This window comes from Pelophylax lessonae (genome assembly GCF_965119305.1).
Source record: "Pelophylax lessonae genome assembly, chromosome: 11".
In the NCBI taxonomy this organism is placed as follows: domain Eukaryota; kingdom Metazoa; phylum Chordata; class Amphibia; order Anura; family Ranidae; genus Pelophylax; species Pelophylax lessonae.
This window is the reverse complement of record NC_138778.1, coordinates 5,752,823-5,772,456: the sequence shown is the minus strand read 5'-3', so window position 1 is coordinate 5,772,456 and position 19,634 is coordinate 5,752,823.

Below are 19,634 nucleotides of genomic sequence, written 5' to 3'. Positions count from 1 at the left end.
CTGGTGCTTACTGACGTGTGTGGGGGGAGGTGACTGAGTGACACAGGGACAGATCGGATGTTCAGCTATGCTGAACCCTGCAATCTGACCCTGCCTGTCACTTAGGAGATTTTACACAAGTGGGCGGATTTCCACACTAGATCCCCGACAATCGGGGAAGAGCGGCGGTGATCACCGCCGCTCCTCCCCTGGCCCGACTCCCGCTGTGACTGAATACAGCGGGAGCGAGCCTCCAGCGGTGCGCGCGCGCCGCCGAGAGAGGGGAATGTCTGGTGACGTAGGTCTACGTCACCAGATGATAACGAGCCACTTTGCCGCAGTACAGTCAACGTGACCGGTCGGCAAGTGGTTAAAGTGGATTCTGCGTAATGTGTCGATGTAACGCCTCCAGCTATCTGTTGCCTCTCACAGAGATCACACTACTCCCCCTGACAATGCCTTCATCTGCTTTTCTCTCCAGAAAGATGGCGCTATGTTTGTTCAGGCATCACCCAGGGTCACCACATGCTTCCTGGCCTGAGATGCCGGCTCAAAGATCGTGTCACAAATGTTTGGCACAGATCAGCCCCCAGCTGCAGCTTCTCACCTTGTGACTTGCAACAAATGTACAATGTTGTAGTCATATCCTTGGGGGGAGGGGAGACTGGGCAAATGCTTTCTGGACTGGCGCTTAAGAACCCTAGGTTCACACAGATGCAATTTTTAGTGTTTGCAGAAACTCACCAAAGTCCATTTTCCTTGGTTTCCTATGGTACATGTTCACACCTATGCGTTTTTTCAGTGCTACTATTTACATTTCTCCTATAAACTAATGTTATGCGATTTGGATTCGGATCAAAATGCACTCACCGGCCACTTTATTGGGTACACCTTGCTAGTACTGGGTTGGACCCACCTTTGCCTTCATTCTTGGTGGCATAGATACAACAAGGTGTTGGAAGCATTCCTCAGAGATTTTGCTCCATAGTGACATGGTGGCATCACGCAGTTGCTGCAGATTTGTCGGCTGCACATCCATGATGCCAATTTCCCGTTCTACCACATCCCAAAGGTGCTCTATTGGATGAGATGTGGTGAGTGTGGAGGCCATTGGAGGACAGTGACCTCATTGTCATGGTGAAGAAACCAGTGGTGAGATGATTGGAGCTTTGTGACATGGTGCATTATCCTGCTGGAAGGAGCCATCAGAAGATGGGGACACTGTAGTCATAAAGGGATGGACATGGTCAGCAACAATACTCAGGTAGGCCGTGGGGGTACACCATGCTCAAATGGTACTAAGGGGTCCGAAGTGTGCGAAGAAAATATCCCCCACACTATTACACCACCACCAGCCTGAACCGTTACCCCCCCCCACCTCCCCCACACCCTTACACTACCACCACCAGCCTGAACCGTTACCCCCCCACCCTCCTCCCCCACACCATTACACCACCACCACCAGCCTGAACCGTTACCCCCCCACCTCCCCACACCATTATACCACCACCACCAGCCTGAACCGTTACCCCCCCCCCCCACACCATTATACCACCATCACCAGCCTGAACCGTTACCCCCCCCCCCCACCTCCCCACACCATTACACCACCAGCCTGAACCGTTACCCCCCCCCCCACCTCCCCACACCATTATACCACCACCACAACCAGCCTGAACCATTCACCCCGCCCCGCCCTCCCCCACACCATTACACCACCAGCCTGAACTGTTACCCCCCCACCCTCCTCCCCCATACAATTACACCACCACCACCAGCCTGAACCATTACTCTCCCCCAAAATGTTGAAACCAAAAGAAATGAGACCGCACTCAAAGATGAAAATGAAATCAATGGTATCCTTTATTCCTCATGAATAAATTCATACAGACAGTGCATCAGAAGACATGCCAGGTTGACGCGTTTCACGATACAGAGGATCGCTTACTCATAACCACATTACTCCAACCCCCCCACACCATTACACCACCACCCTGAACCATTACTCCCCCCCCCCCCCCCCCACACACCATTACACTACCAGCCTGAACCGGTAACACAAGGCAGGATGGATCCATGCGCCAAATTCTGACCCCACCATCAGACCAGGCAATGTTTTTCCAGTCTTCTATTGTCCAGTTTTGGTGATCCTGTGCCAATTGTAGCCTCAGTTTCCTGTTCTTAGCTGACAGGAGTGGCATCCGGTGTGGTCTTCTGCTGCTGTAGCCCATCTTGCCATCTTGCCTTTCTATCGTCTGCCCATTCTCCTCTGACCTCACTAAAGCATTTTCCTCCACACAACTGCAGCTCACTGGATATTTTCTCTTTTATCCACTATTCTCTGTAACCCCCGAGAGATGGTCGTGTGTGAAAATCACAGAAATACTCAGAACAGCCCGTCTGCCACCAACAACCATGCCACGTTAAAAGTCACTTAAATCCCTGTTCTTCCCCATTCTGATGCTCGGTTTGAACTTCAGTAAGTTGTCTTCACCATGTCTAGATGCCTAAATGCATTTAGTTGCTGCCATGTGATTGGCTGATTAGCTATTCGTGTTACTAAGCAATTGAGCAGGTGTACCTAATAAAGTGGCCGGTGAGTGTACAAGCTGCTGCTGAATGACAGTTGATTGTGGGGCGCATGCAAAAAGGCAGAGGATTATATTCTCTTCCAAATGATTCATTTTAGGCCCCTTCCACACTTGTACGACCTGAAAGTCGCCCAACTTTGATGCGACTGCCTGTGTAATCTTGAAGTCTATGGACCCCAGGTCACATCAAAGTCAGACCAAAGTAGTGCAGGGATTCTGAAGCCCTTGTGACTTGAAGTCACACAGATATTAATGGTACTCATTGGAAATCATGGGGTACTACTTGTCATGCGACTTTGCAGCCCCAAGTCGCAGGACAAGTCGCACAAGTGTGAAAGGGGCCTTAATCTGTGAAACTCTTCTGAAATGTCCACAGATGACTTTAGTGTTGCCCTATATAACCCAAATGTTGCAGGAGTGGGGTGGGGTAGAGGCCATCGCTGGTCAGTCACATGACCCCCCCCCCCCAACTTCTAGACACATAAAAATTGATATTTTCACATCTAGGGTCGTTTCCTGCAGCGACCCTGAAAGCATTTCGGTGTGACGCTGCTTCTATTTTTTGAAGCCGATGCACTTAGAAGGAAGTCTGTTGCTTTCTGAAGGCAGCAATTAAGATCCAGGCGGTGACAGAAGCGGCACGCCAGCCAGCATGGCCCCATCCAGTGCCATTACAAGGCCTCCTTTCCATGCGACTCTGGAATATTGCAGGACTTATTCTTTTTTTATAGCAAAACTTGTTCCCCTCTAGAAAAAATGTTGTGTTTAAAAATAAACTTGTCATCTGCACAAGAAGTATTTAACCACTTGCTGTCTGCCCACCCATTACAGATATACTGCGATAGGCTGGCTCTATGTATAGGTTCGCACGCCCTCATTAGGCAGCGGGGATGCAGATCCGTTATTGCTGCCGGGCACCCGCGATCGCTCCTCGTGGAGATAGAACGATGGTCAGCTGTTGTAAACTGACAAGCCGCCTGACAAGTCGCGGTAGTGTGAATGGAGACTTACGGTCCAAAAATGCCAGGACAGTACAAATATCCCTCTTTGGAAAGTAGACAGTCCAAGGTATTTAGTAAGAAGCATGGCGAGTTTTTTGAAGTTCTAATTTTTTTGTCACAATTTTTTACATACTGTCACCAGTGCAGTACAGCGTCTATGTAACTATGTAATAATAATAATAAAAACAAAATCTTAATTTTTCCAAAAATTGTGACAAAAAATTACAACTTCAAAAAACCTGCCATGCCTCTTACTAAATACTGTCTACTTTCTGAAAAGGGGTCATTTGGGGGTTATTTGCACTGTCCTGGCAATTTCAGGCTTTAAATAATTAGACTGGCCATCAGTACATCAGGATTGATTGATTTTCTGGTATATACAGAGCATCCGGAAAGTATTCACAGCGCTTCACTTTTTCCACATTTTGTTATGTTACAGCCTTATTCCAAAATGGATTCAATTCATTATTTTCCTCAAAATTCTACAAACAATCCCCCATAATGACAACGTGAAAGAAGTTTGTTTAAAATCTTTGCAAATTTGTTAAAAATTAAAAACCAAAAAATCCAATGTACATAAGTATCACAGCCTTTGCCCAATACGTTGGTGAAGCTCCTTTGGCACCAATTCCAGCCTCCAGTATTTCTGAGTATGATGCTACAAGCTTGGCACTCCTATTTTTGGGCAGTTTCTCCCATTCTTCTTTGCAGGACCTCTCAAGCTCCATCAGTTGGATGGGGGAGGGTCGGTGCACAGCCATTTTCAGATCTCCCCAGAGATGTTCAATCAATTTCAAGTCTGGGCTCTGGCTGGGCCACTCAAGGACATTCACAGAGTTGTCCCGTAGCCACTCCTTTGTTATCTTGGCTGTGTGCTTAGGGTCACTGTCCTGTTGGAAGATGAACCTTCGCCGCAGTCTGAGGTCCAGAGCGCTCTGGAGAAGGTTTTCATCAAGGATGTATCTGTACATTGCTGCATTCATCTTTCCCTCAATCCTGACTAGTCTCCCAGTTCCTGCTACTGAAAAACATCCCCACATGCTGCCACCGCCATGCTTCACTGTAGGGATGGTATTGGCCAGGTGATGAGGAGTGCCTGGTTTCCTCCAGACATGACGCTCGCCATTCAGGTCAAAGAGTTAAATTTGTGTTTCATCAGACCAGAGAATTTTGTTTCTCATGGTCTGAGAGTCCTTCAGGTGCCTTCTGGCAAACTCCAGGCTGACTGCCATGTGCCTTTTACTGAAAAGTGGCCTTCGTCTGGCCCTTCTACCATACAGATCTGATTGGTGGAGTGCTGCAGAGATGATTATTCCTCTTGGTAGGTTCTCCTTTCCCCACAAAGATAAGCTTGAGCTCTGTCAGAGTGACCATCGGGTTCTTGGTCACCTCCCTGACTAAGGCCGTTCTCCCCAAATCGCTCAGCTTGGCCGGGTGGCCCGCTGTAGGAAGAGTCCTGGTGGTTCCAAACTGTACTCAGTGGGACCTTCAATGCTGCAGAAATGTTTCTGTACCCTTCCCCTGATCTGTGCCTCCATACAATCATGTCTCAGAAGTCTACAGACAATTCCTTGGACTTCTTGGCTTGGTTTGTGCTCTGACATACACTGTTAACTGTGGGACCTTATATAGACAGGTGTGTGCCTTTCCAAATCATGTCCAATCAACTGAATTTACCACAGTCAAGTTGTGGAAACATCTCAAGGATGATCAGTGGAAACAGGATGCACCTGAGCTCAATTTTGAGCGTCATGGCAAAGGCTGTGATCCTTATGTTTATGTGTTTTTTTTTGTTTATTATTTTTAATAAATTTTCAAAGATTTCAAATAAACTTCTTTCACGTTGTCATTATGGGGGATTGTTTGTAGAAATTTGAGGAAAACAATTAATTCAATCCATTTTGGAATAAGGCTGTAACATAACAAAATGCGGAAAAAGTGAAGCACTGTGAACATTTGCCGGATGCAGTGTATACCATAGTTTACACTTTTTGTATTTTTTTATTTATTTTTTATGGCGGATTCCCCTATCACATTCAGAGCCCTTGCTTTTGGCTCCAGCATGCGTCAAAGGGCAGGTAATGGAGTAGGGATTGACCGATTATTAGCAAAGCCGATATATCGAGGGCCAATATGCACTTTTCCCGATATATCGGAATCGGCCCCAGAGGTTACCGATATTGACAATATTTCGGGAGAGTGCTTGTACCGGAGTGATCCCTGCAGCTGGAGGCATCACCCCGGTACCGGTGTTCTTTCAGAAAACCCTACCCCATCAGATTTCCCTACCTACGTCATTTCCGGTGCGGGTTCGTCATGCACCAGCTGTAGCCGCGTCACACGTCCTACTGCGCATACGCGGAATAGGTAGGGAATTTTGATAACATCGTAAGGGGGTGAGGCAAAAGTCCTACTGCGCATGAACGGGCGCATGCGCACCAACGGATCGGGTAGCGGCATCTCTTATAACAAACATCCATCCGATCTCCATGGCATACACTGCGCCGTGCCGACAATGGGACAATCCTATTACCTACCCACACGCCCACTGTCTCATTGTCGGGTCGGCGCAGTGTGGGGCATGGAGATCGGATTGTCGGGTCGCTGCAGTGTCGGCTCTGCGCAGTGTCGGGTCAGCACATTGTGGGCCATGGAGATCAGATGGATGTTTGTTATCAGAGATCCCGCTGCCCGACCCGTTGGTGCGCATGCGCCAGCGCATGCACACTAGGACTTTTGCCTGACCCTTACGATGTTATCAAAATGCCCTACTTATTCTGCACATTCACAGTAGGACTTGTGACGCGGCTACAGCTTGATTCATGACGAAGCCACAGCTAATCCACAACCGGAAATGACGGAGGTATGGAATTCTGACAGAATACCGGCGACCATAGACGACCATCGGCTGTCTTGTAATGACAACCGATGCGGCTGAGAAGCTGCTCGGCTGTAATTACAAGGAGCGGGAGGGGGGGGGCATCCCCCCCCCCTCCCGCCGCCTTCCTCAGCTCACCCGGGTCTCCCATCCTGCACGGCCGCCGAAGAGAAAACCCGATCAAAGACGCATTCGGCTCTGATCCGGTCTCCATGTAAAAACCCGAAAGTGATGTCATGACATCCCTTCCGGGTACTTGGCGCCAAATTCAAAAAAATTACAGCATTCAAAACAGCCAAAATCGGTTGATATTGGTCAATCACTAGAGTGGAGCATGTCTGAAAAAGCAAGACTTCCACCCTCTCCTAAATGGTGAGGGTGGCCCTGCATGCCACTTGCCCTGGAGTGTCATGAGTTCCCATTGTGTAGGCAGGCTGGCCAGCAACACAATAGCAGCCCACTGCTCTAGGGCATCATGGTGCTCGTGGCCAGCCTAACCACACAATGGCAACCCAGGACACTGATCCTGGGCAAACTGCTGGCAGCACCTTGGTGGAACCCAAGCAGTACTCTGGTTGAGGATCACTGGCCTGAAGAACACACATTTTTCCCCAATTTGCACAGAATTTATGGTCATGCAAATTTTTTTAATAAAGAGAGCTCGCTTTGTCCTATGCGGTCAACAAATTAGTAACAAGGGGAAGTCTTCTTGACAACACAGAAACCAGAAGAAATGATACAATGACAATTTTTGGCTCTGCGTGTGTGGCGGCTGCAATGTAGACCTTGCCTGGGGGAAGAAATATTCTAGAATTTCCGCCTCTTAAAGAAAAAAGTTCTTGTTTTAAAACAAAAATTACTTTTTTTTTCCTTATTTTAGAGAGTGTCTTTCATCAACATCATTAGAAGCTACAGATCTGAAAGCTGGGAGACAGAACAAGATTTGGTTTGTCAGTTTGAAAGAAGGTTGGAGATGCCCAACCATTTCAGTCTGATTACCAGCCAGGAGCCTGAAACCAAATGATGATGAATTTGAATAGGACCCAGATCTCCGGCGTCTTTGGCTAATTAGGAAGAACCGAATTGACTGTCTTTGCAAAAATATTGTAACATTTTAACCTCAAGACGGCTACCCCAAGAGATAAGTGGAAGACTTTACAACTAAACATAATATATCATAGAATGGCAGAAGCAATGGAAGAAAAAAATAAAATAAAAAATGTGCCAAAAAATTGACTTTGACATAAAATCTTTGAGAAGAAGGAAAGGGTTCTCTTTTTAATAGAATCATGGTAAAGCTAAAAATCTTCCAAGGCATCTCCAAGATGTGCTGGCACAAAAGACGAGCACAGATGATGAAAACCAGTAAGGAAATACTTAGTCATAACTTAAAGATTACCGTTTAATGATATTCCCCCTGATTTTGGAAGTGCAACTGTCCCATGGAAGGCTGTTCGCTCCTGGAATGATCTGGAAGGAATTATCTTGGTCTGGCTCTATCAAGGCAAGGAGAGCCAGAAACATCACTTGTGATACTTCTACTTGTTTGTCTTAAGTAGACATCAAAAAGAATACCGGGAGGGTGTCTTCGGATTTGGAAGCTATGAAGCTCGGCTTGACACAGTCTCCGGAGTCAGGATTGAAGAGACCACAAGAATCTGCGGCTATCGGCCTTTGTTATGTATTTAGGCTATTTTTCTATATGGGTGGAACGCAAAAAAATGCCAGGATTAAATTTAATGTAGGAGGGTGAAAGCGCATAGAAAAAAAAACAATTGGGTGATTTATGTCTGAAAGTCTATAACTGAACAGTTTTAGAAAACATTAACAAAATAGGTATAGGGATCCTGCCTTAAACTGGAGTGTTCCTAGTTTAAATATAGGGTTTGTAGCTAGACTGTGACCAGTCTGAGCTCTGTTCATTGACTTTCTCCTAAGCCAGAGGACATTGTTTGCTTTGCCTGCTTCTGGGGCTGTTCTCTGGTGGACAGGGTGACAAGATACAAGGATGTGGTTTATGAACATTTATTCTTCCCTGGCCAACCATCAGCAGTAACCAGCATGGGTTTACAAATGGGCGTTGTTGTCAAACCAATCTCTTAACATTCTACGAGGAGGTGAGCTGTGAGCTAGGTAGGGGCAGACCAGTGGATGTGGTGTACCTGGATTTCGCTAAGGCATTTGATACAGTTCCCCACAAGCGCTTAATTTATAAAATAAGGTCTGCAGGCATCGACCGCAAGGTTTGCTCTTGGATACGGAACTGGCTAAAAGGGCGTGTCCAAAGGGTGGTAATAAATAGCGCATACTCAGACTGGTCTGAGGTGGTAAGTGGGGTCCCCCAAGGCTCAGTCCTGGGACCAACCTTGTTCAATTTATTCATAAATAGCATTGAGGACGGGATCAGTAGTTCTATATCAGTTTTTGCAGACGACACAAAATTGGGCAGGGCAATAACTGCACAGCATGAAGCAGATATCCTACAGAATGACCTGGACAAAATAACGGAGTGGGCAACGACATGGCAAATGAGGTTTAATGTGGAAAAGTGTAAGGTTTTGCACTTGGGGACTAAAAACATAAAAACACAATACACGTTAGGGGAGGAACCTTTGGGGGAATCAAAAATGGAGAAAGATCTGGGAGTCCTGGTAGAGGATAGACTAAGCAATAGCATACAATGTCAAGCGGCAGCTGCCAAAGCCGGCAGAATATTAGCATGCATAAAGAAAGGGATGTATTCCAGAGATAAAACTATAATCCTTCCAATTTATAAAACTCTGGTCAGACCGCATCTGGAGTATTCTGTCCAGTTCTGGTCGTCGGTCCTCAGGAGAAATGTGTTGGAGCTGGAGAGAGTCCAGAGAAAGGCAACTAAACTAATTAGGGGATTGGAGGACCTTAATTATGAAGAGCATCTGCAATCGCTTGATTTATTCTCCCTGGAGAAGAGACGCCTGAGAGGGGACATGATAGCAATTTATAAATATCTCAATGGGGATCTCAGCTTAGAAAAAAAGCTGTTTATTCGAAGGGATTGCATGAGGACTCGAGGGCTTACAATGCGATTAGAGGAGAAGCGTTTTAACCTCAGGCAACGTGGGCGGTTCTTTACTGTTAGGGCTACAAGATTGTGGAATTCTCTACCACAAGAGGTGGTTTCTGCGGGAAGTATGGTGGCTTTCAAAAGACTCTTAGACGTACATCTCAAGAATCAGAACATTCTGGGGTATGCAAGATGATTACGGCCACACACACCTACACAGGTTGAACTAGATGGACTATTGTCTTTATTCAACCTCACCTACTATGTAACTATGTAACCACTGAGGGGTTTATGGCATTGATGTGAGGCTGGGGAAGAGAATACATGTTTGGGGAGACTTTGTAGCTGAGAAAGGTCCTTTCCTCCCAGTCTCTGCCTGGAGAGGATGTCTTAGTAAAGGGTCCAGGTATTTTCTGCCCAGACTTTGCCTGTAGAGGATGTCTTAGTAAAGGGTCCAGGTCTTTTCTGCTCAGACTTTGCCTGTAGAGGATGTCTTGGTGATGGGTCCAGGTCTTTTCTGCCCAGACTTCGCCTGGAGGGGATGTCTTAGTAAAGGGTCCAGGTATTTTCTGCCCAGACTTTGCCTGGAGAGGATGTCTTGGTGATGGGTCCAGGTATTTTCTGCCCAGACCTTGCCTGGAGAGGATGTCTTTGTGGTGGGACCAGGTCTTTTATTCCCAGACTTTGCCTGGAGAGGATGTCTTTGTGAAGGGCCCTGGTCATTTCCAAAATGCCATGCTGCCTGGGGAGGATGCAAGTGTGGAGAGGTCCTTCCCTCCCAGACTTTACCTGATGAGGATGTGTGTTTAGCAGGGTCCAGCCTTTGCCTCTCAGGCCTGCTGACTGGAGAGGAAGCCAAGATCAATAGAATGTGAACTGGCCTGTGTTGGGGCCTGGGGAGAATTAGCAATGCTATGTAGAAAAATGTCCAGGAGAACTTAAAAAAGGCTGCTGATGGTCATTGTGTGGAGACCTCATCTCTATGCCCTTTAAGTTTAAGGTATCTGTGATTGCTTGCCTGGGGCCTGAGATTTAGCTACTGGACTTATCGGAAGGCTGCTATTGCAGTAACTGGGGTCGCCAATAAAGAAACCTAAACAACCCTATGTTACTGGGGGGTTGCTAATAAAAACTCTACTAAAGACTCTAGGGCCACCAATTAGTTGCTCTTGAAGAGATCTAATTGTAATTGGGAGACTGCGGTCGAGTCATAAGAACGAGCAAATATTTGCCACTTTTTTTTCCTACAAGTTTTAGGTTTTCCTTCTAGTAACCTGATGGCGCCATTGTTTTGTTTTATGTTTTTCTGCCAGATGTGGATGGGCAATTTTCTTTAGTCTTGTATGGCTATTCATATTCAATGCTTTTCCCCAACCCACTTTTGCTAAGAACTTTTAAAGCTGTTAATTAGCAAAGAAACTGTACATGGTTGCAAGTTACTTCTCTACAAAATCTTACAGACCAGTCAGTACTTAAGAGGTGATTGTAAGAACCAGGGCTTTTTTTCCCCAGAGAATAGGTGCAGGAACTCCCCCTTCCAAGTCACCCCTTCGTTCCACCCCCATCACACCTCCCAGTACAAAAAGATACTCTATGGAGTTCATGTGTAAAGAGTCCAATAGGACTGACTGCCACATCCCTAATTGGATATGAGAAAGACTCCAAACAGCCAGCATCAATAGACCCTCCAGCAGCCAGTAACAATAGACCCACTCCCTCAACATTAGATCCTCCCAGCAACAATTGACCCCCTCAGCAACATAAGACCCACTCCTAGCAGCAATGGATCCTCCCCCACAAAAATAGATCCCCTTCAGCAAAAATTGATTCCCCAGTAGCCAGCATCAATAGAACCTCTAGCACACCCCCAGCACCCCTTGCCATTACATACTTTCAGGGCTGGAGGTGCTGGAACTGCGTTCCCCCACGTTTCAGCTGAAAAAAAGCCCTGGTTAGAACTGAGACATTAGGCGTCCTAGGACTTGCCAATTAAGGTTTTAGTGGTTGGTGGTGGGGGGCAAGAAGGAGGTTTGGTTTTGTTTTTCTCTTTTACATGACTGTAGTTCAACTTTAAAGGATCACAGAAGTGCAGTTCGTTCTTCACTGCTGTGACCCGTTTTCAGCAGACAGTGGGCTGAAGCCAGCTGTCGGCTGATATCGCAGAGCCGGTCCAGGCTGAGGCAAGATCGTGACAATGGAGTCAGGATTAGGGTTGCCACCTGTTACCCAGACAGTCCCGGTTTTGAATCGTGTGTCTGGTTTTCAGACCATCTGAGACCCAGACACAATACAATATTCAGAATGGACTGTGGCTTCCCAAGTAACCAAGAACCATATCCACCGAGTGCATAGGTGTGCACATGGGACCTAACCCCATACACGGACTGGAGAGGAGAGAAGGCTTGATCTGCTCCTCCTCCTCTTGCCCATACCCCTCTATTTGCCCACCCACTCTACAATCTCTGGCATTCTATGCCTCAGGAATAGGAAGTGTGGGCTGGAAGTTTGAGGCTCAGATACACCGTGGATGAAAGGTGTCAATGTCTGAGCCTCCATTCTCGGGTGAATGAGCTCACTATCCAATGTCTTTGACTGGGCTTTCCCCCCTCCCTCCCTTCCTTCTTTCTCCTGCCTCCAAGTGAGTGAGTACACTAAGGTAAGGGGGACTCAGATTTAAGGGGTGCCTTGTGGACTCTGATGTAAGGGGGGCTTTGGGAACCCCAATTTAAGGGGGAATACTGGGAACTCTGATGTAAGTGGGAGGTTTGGTGAGCAGAATCCCCCTTATATCAGAGTTCCCCTTTACACCTGAGTCCACAGCATTCCCCCTTAAAAACAAAATGTTTTTCGGGGTTTGGCTTGAAGAAACGGTGGCAACCTTAGTCGGGATCCGCCCATATGCCTGGACTGGCACCTGGCTCAGCCTCTCAGAGAAACAACAAGAGAAGGGTGCACCAACCTTGTGCATTACCACTAAAAAAGTTTATTGAAATCCAAAAAGGAAGCATACATTGTACTCACAAACGTAAAATGTATACCCGCATGTAGAAATAAGAGACCAATCGCCTCCAGGAATGATACTCCTATAATGCTGGATGATGAGATCGTATCTGGTAGTGATCGGCCGATATAGTTTTTTTTATTGCCGATACCGATATTTTGGTCATCGCATATCGGTATCGGCCGATATTGGCCAATATTTTCATACATTAAAAAAAATAATATTTTTTTGTTTCTTTATTTATTTATTTTTTTACAGGTACTCTTGTGGAGGGTTCTGGGGGTCTAAAAGACCCCAAACCCCTCCTCTGCACTTAAAAGTATTCAAAACGCCAAGTTTGGCTGTTTTGAATGCTCTCATTTTTTTAAATTTGGCGCCGAGTACACGGAAATGTCATGACATCACTTCCGGGTTTTTACATGGAGACCCTATCAGAGCCGAATGCGGCTTTGATTGGGTCTTCCCTTCAGCGGCCGTGCAGGCTGCTTGCCCGGGCCTCCTGGTGGGATGGGAGACCCGTGCAAGCTGCGGAAGGAGGCAGGAGGGGGGGCGTCCCCTCCCGCTCCTTGTAATGACAGCCGAGCGGCTTCTCAGTTGCATCGGTTGTCATGACAAGACAGCCGACCGTCGGCTATGGACACCGGTACCGGGGCAATGCCTCTAGCTGCAGACATCACTCTGGTACAAGCACTTTCCCTAAATATCCGCAATATCGGTAACCTCAGGGGCCGATTACGATATATCGGGGAAAGTGTACCTAAGTACCTATAAGTACCTGAAATAAAATAAATAAGTGCATATCGGCCCTCGATATATCAGCTTTGTCGATAATCGGTTGATCCGTAGTATCCGTAAATGGTCTGTCTGATGGGTTTCGAGGGAGAACCCTCTTCTTCAGAGCCAAAAGTGTTACTGGCCCACCATCAACTCCTAAACATGTTATATAGCCGGTCTACACTGCCTACATTCCCCCGCCCCGCCCCACAAGCCTGAGCCGGCCTCTCTCGATCCCCCTACAGCCCAGCACTCCAGTGAGCATGGGGGGGAGGCAGAGTAGAGACAGTCACCAGCTCTCTGCTTGAGGATCTGTAAGAATAGAGTGATTGGCGGTGTTTGATCTCTCAGTTCTCAGTGTTAGAGCCGGCGGGGGACAGATGTAGCATCCACCCAGGTAAGTATGATTCTGAGATTCTACCCCCCCCCCCCCATACTTCTCTTTTAATCTTCTATCACCATATAGTTTAATTTAGCTAGAAACACACAGGATAGAATGTGTCAGCTTTGGCACATTTGCGTAGTTAGAGAATATGATCTGAAATTCCACTTTAATATACAAAGTCGGAAATCTTACTCGCTGTCTTAAAACTGAAAAGATATTATTGAGGAAACAACACTTCCTTATCACTTCCTCTTCTGCCTTTTTTTTTTTTTTTTAATTCTTGTGTTTCGGAGTTAAGAGGATTTTTACATCACGCTAACGAGTTTCAGAACTCCTTTGAACTCACAAAATATATGCAAGCGGAAAAAAAAAAAAAAAATAATGTGAGATTCTGGTCTGACTTAACGCTCCCAAATATGATTAGTGTCAAACTGTGATATATCGTCGTCTTATCTCTGGGCGCCAGCCGACAGCAGCGTTCCTCTGGATCTCGGGTCTTTTTCCGTCTATATTTATATATGATTTTTTTTTTCCCCTTTTTCGTGAAATACAGCCTTTGAGGCTCGCCTTGTGTGTTCATCTCCTTTGCTGTCTTGTCGCTTTTACTCAAGACTTTAAGATTTTTTTGACTTCAGAGTTTAAGACGCCACGGTTTTTCGTGATCAAGGATATCAGTTTTAAGGAAGGCACATGGCGCTTTTAACCTGTTCTGTGCGTAGAAGAAAAATGATGTAACACTATCTCCTAGTGATGTGGTTTCATGAGTATCCAAGAGTAATGGTGTAGCAGGAGCTCTGCCAAAAGCAGCAGCAATGTGCAATAACTTACAGCAGCCAATAGCATTTAAAGCCGAGTTCTTTGCAATCTTTACATAGTTACATTGTTTCAGCTTGGACCACTGTAAATCTGTATGTGTCATACCTATGGGATCCCCACAGGGCAGGGACAAGGGGAGGGAAGAAGTACGTCTGCCCTGGGCACTGGGGTATTTTGTGAGATTCGGGGCAACGCAAGGAGATTGGAGGGAGGGGATTTATGTTGGTTGAGGGAATTTGGGGGGGGGGGGGGGGTGACAGGAGGTAAGAATTGTTCTAAGTTTGGGGAGGTGTGCTGGGAATGGTGATTTGGGAGGATTTGTGTTGAGAGGGGAGATGGGGGAAGAGGATTTGTGCTAAGATGGGGATCTGGGGGGTTTGTGCTATTAAGGATGATTGGGAGACATTTGTGCTAGGAGGGGAATTTTTATTTTTTTGGGGGGGGGGGGGGGGTTGGTCTAGGATGGGGGATTGGAGTGGGGGGGGGGGTGAATTTGGAGTGGAGGAAAGAGAATTTGTGCTCAAAGGGGGAAATTTGAGGTGTAGAGGATTGGTGCTAGGAAGGGAGAAGTTTTATATATAAACCCAAAAATACAAAAAAAAATCCAAAATATTTTTTGTGTACACAAAGTGCAGGTGCAAAAAACAGAGAAAAGAAAAAAACAAAAAAAAAAAATCTTAATAAAGTGCAATGCATAAAAAGAAAAAATTCACCAGGTTAAATAATGCAATCTTAATTACAAAATTAAAGTTCAATTAAACATAGTCCATACCTAAAGTCTCTTTTTTTTGTTTAAAAATAACAAACATGTTATACTTATCTCCCCTGTGTAATGGTTTTGCACTGAGCAGCCCAAATCCTCCTCTTCTCAGGTCCCTCACCGGCATTTCTGGCCCCTCTTTCCTGCCGAGTGCCCCCACAGCAAGCAGGTTGCTATGGGGGTACTCGAGCCGAGCCGCTGCTCTGTGTGTCCATTCAGACACGGAGTCGCAGTGCGGCCCCGCCCCCCTCTCTTACCTCATTGGCTCATTGACTTTAAATGACAGCAGCGGGAGCCAATGGCTTAATTTCACACAGGTGGACTCTATTTACTAATTAGACGACTTCTGAAGGCAATTCGTTTCACTAGATTTTAGTTAGGGGTAACATGAAAAAATGTGCAAAATTTCAAGGAGTATGAATACTTTTTCAATGCACTGTATATGAAAACACATTCCTCCAATGGTGGTGTTTGACCCAACTAGCAGGGACAGGAAGTACCTGCCTATAACCAGTTAAATTTGTGCCAATTAAGAAACAGAAGTTGGTTACAAATTCAGACAGTATTGGGAAGCAGATCATTACATTTGCCGATTAGATTTGCCTGGAGTTCAGTTTAATCCACTAGACTGGAAGATTTTCCCCCTTAAAGAGGTTGTAAACCCCCCAAATTTTTTTTTTTTGCAACCTGCAAGACAAACACATAATGAGCTAGTATGCATCGCATACTAGCTCATTATGAAATACTTACCTTAGAACGAGCCCCCGCCGTGCCATCCGCTTACCTGCATGACGGGCGACATGTCTAGTCGCCCGTCTTCCGGGATCGCGGCATCCGGCCATCTGATTGGCCGGAGCCGCGGTGACGTCACTCCCGCGCACGCGCGTGGGAGCCGACGGTCGCGGCACGGGGGTGGTGCCGTTCCTTCAGAGCGCATGTGCCAGTGACATCACTGGCTGCATGTAAGGTAAATATCTCCTAAACGGTACATGTTTAGGACATATTTACAGTACCTATAGGTAAGACTTATCATAGGATCACCTATAGGTACAACTTGCAGAGGAGGGTTTACTTCCTCTTTAATGACCATTTTTATCGGACAATTGCGTGGCCGTGCGACACTGTAACCAAATAAAATTGATGTCCTTTTTTTTTTGCACAAACAGAGCTTTCTTTTGGTGGCATTTGATCACCTGTGCGGTTTTTATTTTTTGCGCTATAAACAAAAAAAGAGCGACAATTCTGAAAAAAAGAACAATATTTTTCACTTTCTGCTATATATAACATTCCAAAAATAAATAAAATAAATAAAAATCAACATTTTTTAACATTTTAGGCCAATTTGTTTTCTGCTACATATTTTTGGTAAAAAAAAAAATTGCAATAAGCGTATTTTGATTGGTTTGCGCAAAAGTTATCGCGTCTACAAACTACGGGGAAGATTTATGTAATTTTTATTGTTTTTTTTTTTTTTTTACTAGTACTGGCGGCGATCTAGATAACTAGTACTAGCAGGACTGCGACATTGCGGCTGACAGATCGGACCCCTAAATTACATTTTTTTACACTTTTGGGGGGACCAGTGACATTACTACAGTAAACAGTGATAAAAATATGCACTGTCACTGTAATAGTGACACTGGCAGGGAAGGGGTTAACACAGTAAATGTGAGCCTAGGGGAGTGATTCTAACTGTGGGGGGGCGTGGCTTGTAAAATGATCATAGAGACATGTGATCCTATATAGAAGGATCACAGGCGCTCTGTGATCATTCCAGGGAGAAGAACGGTCAGCTGTGTTTACAACATCCGACCGTTCTTCTCTCTCAATGGGGAGCGATCACGGGTGTCAGGCAGCAGTCTGAGCCACCTGACCCGTGCATCGGAGTCCCCGCTGTCGAGTGGGGGCGGGAGTGCGCCGCCGGCAGCGCACGCTCGCCCCCTAGCTGCAGGCGTGCCACCAACGTATGTCTACACCATTTCACCCCATTGCATCCAAAGTTCATTATATAAAATCCTGGAGAAGTATAAAGTATAAAAACAAAAAAAAAAACCAAAAACGATTTTGTAGACCAGATAATAACCGATATTTACATGAAAACCAATGAGAAAAGTTTTCAGGGACAGGTGCCCAAAACTTGCAATGGTGCTCTGACATCAGGGATTTTTGTCAATTGTAAATGTCTAAAATTATTTATTAAATTATTATTTATTATTATATATTATATATATATTATAATTATTATTATAAATTATTATTAAAAGTAATTACCCATCTCCTCGTTGTCCCAGTTTTGGCAAGGATTGATTTATTATGTTTGGATGTAATGGTAAACCAATTCCTTTTGTTATTTTTATTTTTTTTTTGTATATAAGGAATTTTGTGTTTTTAGGGAAACATGAGATTTAGTAACAAGAACACAAGGTATGCTTGGGCTAATGACAGTAAATTTCCTTTCCTGTCTGTCTCCATGGCAGCCTACGTGTGGGTTAACCCCGCCTCCACTCCAAGGGTATAGGACCCCCCTCCCATAAATTTCAGCTCTCAGGTACAGCAGGTGTTCATTTTTTGTCCTCCTCCAAGGACCTACACTTCTGATGTCTTACTACGTCCAGCTTACCTTAGGATACTTTGGATGGTGTCTGCATGTCCAGAGCCCAGCCACGGGCGGGTGAGTGACATTTAAAATCCCCTGCTCTCTGCGGTTGACTGAAGCTTGATTGGCATTCTCTGACATGGGTCTGAAGATTCGCATTGCTTCCCTTCATGGCAGCGGTATTTGTTATTTATGTACACTTTGTTTGTCTCCTTTCCTATCACTGTACAATTTGTTTGTTTGGCCCAATGGCGCTGGAACGCTTCCTGCGTTCCAGCAAACCCTTCCTGCGTTCCAACAAACCCTTCCTCTTCCTCCTCTGCTTCTAGCGTCCAATCGGTAGACGCTTCGTGGTCCCGCGCATGCGCAGTGCGCCGCGAGCGAAGTCGAGGCTTGGTTCGCACATGCGCATTAGCGATCGCGGCCGCATCACCGCTGACGTCATTCCGGCGGGAGATTTAAACAGCTGACGATTCCCCTGTACTTTGGGAATGTACTGTGGGCGTTGCGGCAGCTTCCCAGTGTCTCTGGATTCCTTGCTACAGGTATGTGCAATGGAGACTTGACTGCAGAGGGGGGGGGGGGGGGGGCGGAGGGTTGTCACCTCACAATGTATCACTGACATGGTGTCTGATATGTATTACCTTTCTTTATCAGTCTGGTTGTTTGGCCTGAAGTATGGATCCTGCGTCACCGCCCTCCTGTGGCCAGCCCTCTCACAACAGGTGGGTGCTGGCATTTTTCAGAGGGGGGGGCGGGGAGGGCTTGCTGGTCCCTAGGTCATGGCTAAATCCAGTGTCTCCCCGATTTTCTCTTTTTTCCATCAGCTCTCCCAGGCCTGATTTACCACAAGAAAGAGACCCTGTCAGACCTCGTGGGAGTTCATCCTCCAGATCTAAACGCCGTGAATCTCCATCAGGGAGTAGGCAGCAAGGGAGACGCTCTAATTCCTCCCCCAGACACCATACACGATACCAGAGTCACCGCACACACCAGAGAGCCTGTTGGGGTTGTGGGGCGCATGTCCCGGAGGACAAGTCCCTATGTGAGCCATGTTTTGCTCATGCAGCCGGTGAGAGGGGGCAAAAGGATCAAAGATTGGAATCTCTAGTGAAGAGAATAGTACAACAGTCCCTGAAAGAATGGGGTACAGTCCCACCACTTGGTCCCACCACATCCAGTTCTCCAGGGGAAGTGCAGGAAGATCAAGGCCCCTCTCAACCGAGTATTACTTCTGCAAAGTCATCTGACAGTGATTCGGAAGAAGAAGGGGCTGTAGGCGGCTTTGAGTTCGCCCTAGTTTCACCCCTGATCAGAGCCATTAAAGAAGCTCTCAGATGGGAGGATCCTGTGTCTCCTCAGAAAAAGCAGCGGAAGTTCTTCAAGCACCTTGGTAAGGAGCGTATCAACTTCCCTTCCCTCTCTGAATTACAAGAGGTGATTACTGAAGAATGGAGTAAAGGGGATAGTAAGTCTTCCTTATCCTCCAAACTTGGGAAATTATATCCCTTTAAACCTGAAGATGTCGCCCGTCTGGAATCTGCTCCTCTTGTGGATGCGGCAGTTACAAGATTAGCAAAGCATGTCACTTTGCCACTAGATGACGCGGTCTCTTTCAAAGACCCTTTGGATAGGAAGATAGATCTGGACCTAAAGAGGATCTTTGTGACGGCCGGCGCGGCCTGCAAACCTGTGATGGCATTAGCAACAATGTCTAAAGCCATGGAAGTCTGGGTTTCCGATATAGAATCCAAACTTGGAAGTCTCTCGGAAGAAGCCGTAGAAAGTTCCCCTATTCACGAACTCA